At 62.9% G+C, this 5000-nt stretch overlaps 3 non-coding genes across 3 annotated transcripts in view; all 3 read left to right on the forward strand.

The window, feature by feature from the left end:
* The first annotated feature begins 1729 nt into the window (after positions 1 to 1729).
* Positions 1730 to 4217, forward strand: LOC149053962 (small subunit ribosomal RNA). The gene has a single exon (XR_016192409.1). It is a non-coding gene; the product is annotated as a small subunit ribosomal RNA (ribosomal RNA).
* Positions 4218 to 4427: 210 nt separating this feature from the next.
* On the forward strand, positions 4428 to 4585 carry LOC149053963 (5.8S ribosomal RNA). Its single transcript, XR_016192401.1, has one exon. It is a non-coding gene; the product is annotated as a 5.8S ribosomal RNA (ribosomal RNA).
* A 402-nt stretch (positions 4586 to 4987) lies between these two features.
* LOC149053964 (large subunit ribosomal RNA) overlaps positions 4988 to 5000 on the forward strand; it is a 4199-nt gene continuing 4186 nt past the window's right edge. The window contains exon 1 of the ribosomal RNA XR_016192417.1: positions 4988 to 5000. This exon is cut by the window's right edge and continues 4186 nt beyond it. This is a non-coding gene — a ribosomal RNA (large subunit ribosomal RNA).

Here is a 5000-nt window from a genome sequence, read left to right on the forward strand (position 1 = left end):
TCGGGACCGCATGGCGGCCGGCTAGATTTGCGTCCCGCCATTTTTTTTCGTGCCGTGCCGCCAAGCGGCGTGCGTACGGTGGTCGACGACTTGTAACAACGTCACGGGTGGTCGGTTAGACGAAATGCGCTCGGGTGGCCCGGGTAGACCGCGGTCGGTGGGACGGGAGAAGATTTGTTCATGTCGGGTGGTCGGGTGAAAAAAAATTACGTAGCACTGTTACGCGCGTCCTAACGTCGTTTACGATGAACACGTTTTATTTTCCAGTCGACCGTCCACGGTGGTCCGTCGAGCCGGGGTAGGTCGCATGCGGGCTGCCCGGACGTCGACGTTGCACGGGGTTTCGAAACCGGAGTTTTTGGATCGCGATTTTTTCCAAACCCAATAACTCGTTATCGGTCGGTGTTCGGTGGACGAACCAAAGAGGTGATCTCGTCGGGCGCACCGAATACTATCAGGAATAGTAGGTCCGACGGACGTGATGCGATTTTTAAATATTTTTCGATTGTGCGATTGCGGCGGGGGTATTAGTGTTCGGGTGGGGGGAACCGATACGCGCGCCGATTGCGGTAGTTGACGGGCGCGCGTCCACTGTTGCACGAGCGACGCTACGCCATTACGGGTGGTCGGTTAGACGAAATGTATTATCACTGTCCCAATCCGCGCGCCCGGTGGTCGGTGTCGTAGGTGGTCGGCCGGCTAGATTTGCGTCCCGCCACTTTTTTTCGTGCCGTGCCGCCAAGCGGCGTGCGTACGGTGGTCGACGACTTGTAACAACGTTAGGCGAAATGCGATTGTGGCGGGGGTATTAGTGTTCGGGCGGGGGGATCCGATACGGGCGCGGATTGCGGTAGTCCACGGGCGCGCGTCCACTGTTACACGAACGACGCTACGCCATTAAGGTGGAAAAACCCGGGATTTTGTAAATTTGTGAGCGGTTCGGTCGTCGGCGTTGCAGTCGACGGCCGGCCGCCGATCACGAACACCACAACAGCAAAGCCACGGGCGACGCCGAAGACGGCGCGTACACCTCGCGGCGCCCACCGGTCGCCGCCAACTGACGGTCGTCCACGTACGCGGGACACCGTCGGTTGAGTGGCCGGTCCGGTGAGAGCCGGCGGAAGGTGACACGCGTCCGCGTTTCGGCCGCCGACCCATCTCGCAATCCGAGTGGCGAAACTCAACCGGCGCCGCGCGTCCACCAGCCGGTGTTTGCGCGGCGCGCGCCAATCCACACCGATGACGACTCCCGTTACCGTTCCGCGTGTCACGAACACTCGACGCCAGAACATTCCCGCCGCGGCCGGCCATCGTCGCCGCGCCCGGCGGTCGCCGGGGCGAAGCCACGGGACGGCGGACTTCGCGTCGCGTCCCGGCTTCCCCCTCGATCTCGGCTGGGGGCCGTTACGAATCGGGCGAGAGCCGGTCTCGGTACGCTCGCCGGGGACCCGTGCACACACCGTCACCCGAACCCGGCGGTCGACCGTCACCCGGTCCGTCTCGTCAACGTGTCGCACTCCGTGTGCCGACCACACCACACACACATTTTGTTGTTGTTGAACCGCGGTCGGTCGCGCGGCCGTGACCCACAGCGGTCCCGGCCACGCGATCGCCCTCGGCGTCGGCTCGCCGCCCCCTTCCGCGGGGCGTCGGACCGGCGCTCGGACGCACGCGTCCCAGGCCGCCACGCGCGTGGCGGTCGCGGGGCGCGGTAGCAGTAAACCCGAGATCCCTGGTTGATCCTGCCAGTAGTCATATGCTTGTCTCAAAGATTAAGCCATGCATGTCTCAGTGCAAGCCGCATTAAGGTGAAACCGCGAAAGGCTCATTAAATCAGTTGTGGTTCCTTAGATCGTACCCAAGTTACTTGGATAACTGTGGTAATTCTAGAGCTAATACATGCCGACAGAGTTCCGACCGTCGCGGCGCTCTCGGGCGTCGCGCGCGGGAGGAACGCTTTTATTAGATCAAAACCGGCCCGTCGCGGCGCGCTTCGTGCGCGTCCCGATCGCGGCCCGCGCAAAGACCTGGTGACTCTGAATAACTTCGAGCTGATCGCACGGTCTCCGTACCGGCGACGCATCTTTCAAATGTCTGCCTTATCAACTGTCGACGGTAGGTTCCATGCCTACCGTGGTGGTAACGGGTAACGGGGAATCAGGGTTCGATTCCGGAGAGGGAGCCTGAGAAACGGCTACCACATCCAAGGAAGGCAGCAGGCGCGCAAATTACCCACTCCCGGAACGGGGAGGTAGTGACGAAAAATAACGATACGGGACTCATCCGAGGCCCCGTAATCGGAATGAGAACACTTTAAAACCTTTAAACGAGGATCAATTGGAGGGCAAGTCTGGTGCCAGCAGCCGCGGTAATTCCAGCTCCAATAGCGTATATTAAAGTTGTTGCGGTTAAAAAGCTCGTAGTCGGATCTGTGTCTGGGCGGTGCCGGACCACCCTGGCGGTCCGGCGTGTCGCGGCCGGCCGTGCCGCGGGACCACGTGTCCCGTCGGCGCGGTCGCCGTCGCGCTCGTCAGCCGTCTCGGGGTGTTAGTTACCGGCACGTCGGCCGGACGTATTGTCGGCAGGCGGACACGTGTCTCGTGCTCCCGGCGCGCCGCGCGGCCACGCGTCGCGCGGCCGTCGGGGTTCGACGACGGCGGCCGCCTACTCCAATCTTGCTGCGCGGTGCTCTTCACCGAGTGCCGTCGGCGGGCCGACACGTTTACTTTGAACAAATTAGAGTGCTCAAAGCAGGCTCAAATCTGGCGGGGCGGCTTCACGGCCGTCTCGTCAAAAGGCCCTGAATACTGGTCGCATGGAATAATGGAACAAGACCTCGGTCCCGCGCATCTCCGCCCTTCGCGGGCGCGCGAAACCGCCTTCCGGGGCGTTTCCGTGCGCGGGCCGCCGGGCCGCGGGCGCCAGTCGCCCGCGCGTCCCGCCGGGCCGGTTTTCGGGACCGGAGGTAATGATCAACAGAGACGGGCGGGGGCATTCGTACCGAGACGTTAGAGGTGAAATTCTTGGATCGTCTCGAGACGAACTGACGCGAAAGCATTTGCCAAGTACGTTCTCGTATGATCAAGAACGAAAGTTAGAGGTTCGAAGGCGATCAGATACCGCCCTAGTTCTAACTGTAAACGATGCCAGCTAGCGATCCGCCGGCGTTTCATTAACGACCCGGCGGGCAGCTTCCGGGAAACCGAAGCTTTTCGGTTCCGGGGGAAGTATGATTGCAAAGTTGAAACTTAAAGGAATTGACGGAAGGGCACCACCAGGAGTGGAGCCTGCGGCTTAATTTGACTCAACACGGGAAACCTCACCAGGCCCGGACACCGGAAAGATTGACAGATTGAGAGCTCTTTCTTGATTCGGTGGGTGGTGGTGCATGGCCGTTCTTAGTTGGTGGAGCGATCTGTCTGGTTAATTCCGATAACGAACGAGACTCTGTCCTGCTAACTAGGCGGGTAAACCCGGGTCGGCGTGGGCGCGGCGCCGGCGGTTTCGGCCGTCTGCGTTCGCGTTCCCGTCGGCTCGGCCCGGTATCCCCGAACGCGTTCGCCCGTCGTCCACGGCGGTCGTCGGGCGCGGCCGCGCCATCCGCGTCCCGGCGTGCGGCGGGCGTGCGGGGGTCGGGGGGCAACCTCCGGTCGCCGTGCGTCAGTCGTGCGCTGGGCTCCGCGGTGAAGCGCGCCGCGTTCGCGGCCGTCGCCGGCGGATCACGATACGTTACTAGGGCTACCGCCGGCTCCCAGGAGCTTAAACTCTTCTTAGAGGGACAGGCGGCGGACGAAAATAGCCGCACGAGACTGAGCGATAACAGGTCTGTGATGCCCTTAGATGTTCTGGGCCGCACGCGCGCTACACTGAAGGAATCAGCGTGTGTTAACATTCCTGGGCCGACAGGCTTCCGGGTAACCCGCTGAACCTCCTTCGTGCTTAGGGATCGTGGCTTGCAATTTTTCCACGTGAACGAGGAATTCCCAGTAAGCGCGAGTCATCAGCTCGCGTTGATTACGTCCCTGCCCTTTGTACACACCGCCCGTCGCTACTACCGATTGAACGACCGCAGTGAGGTCTTCGGACTGGACGCGCGTTATTCGGCCCCCTCGGGGGCTGGGTCGTCGCGCGACCGGGAAGATGACCGAACTCGGCCGTTTAGAGGAAGTAAAAGTCGTAACAAGGTTTCCGTAGGTGAACCTGCGGAAGGATCATTAGAGACGGGCCCGCGGCGCCGGCGACTCGCTTGCCGGTCTCGCGCGCGCCTAATCCGACCCCGTGGCCGCGTGCGCTCGCGCGCGACAACCGCGCACGGTTGTCGTCCGCCGACCGCCCGCGCGCCGCGACCCCCGACCGAGAGTCGACCGAAAGATGGTTACCGTCGTCGGAAGACGATTGTGTAAACGAAAAAAAAAAAACAAACACCCGACCCCGAACGGCGGATCACTTGGCTCGTGGATCGATGAAGACCGCAGCTATCTGCGCGTCGTCGTGTAATCCGCAGGTTATACGAACATCGACCAGTCGAACGCACATTGCGGCCTCGGTGACCCGCGGGTCCCGGGCCACGCCTGTCTGAGGGTCGTATACCGGATACTCGGCCAGACCGATGCGCCGGCACGGCAGGCGTCCGGCGGAGCGCGCGCGCCGCGTCCGGTCCTCACGGGGACCGGCGCCCGCGCGCCCGTCGGCCGCACGCCGCGCCCGCGCGAGTTTGGCGGCTCGACCGGGGAAAACGCGGGCTACCGCTCGCGGCTGCCCCCGGTCGTCCGCCCAAGTTGTGACGGCAAACAGTCACGGGTTCTCGCGCCGTCGAACGGCACGTCCCCGTCCGCCCGCCGCGCGAGAGCGCGGCCGGGTCGGCTGAGAGTCGTCCTCGAGACGCCACCTCTCCGGCAACCGAGAAGCGGACGCGGACCGTCGCCGCGCGGACGGAGCGCGGACCCGCGCACCAGTTACCACCACCACACGTACCACACACTTGTTCCGACCTCAGATCA

The sequence above is a fragment of the Diuraphis noxia genome, unplaced genomic scaffold (assembly GCF_037042655.1).
Source record: "Diuraphis noxia isolate RWA-SAM2 unplaced genomic scaffold, SU_Dnox_SAM2 contig0019, whole genome shotgun sequence".
Taxonomy (NCBI): domain Eukaryota; kingdom Metazoa; phylum Arthropoda; class Insecta; order Hemiptera; family Aphididae; genus Diuraphis; species Diuraphis noxia.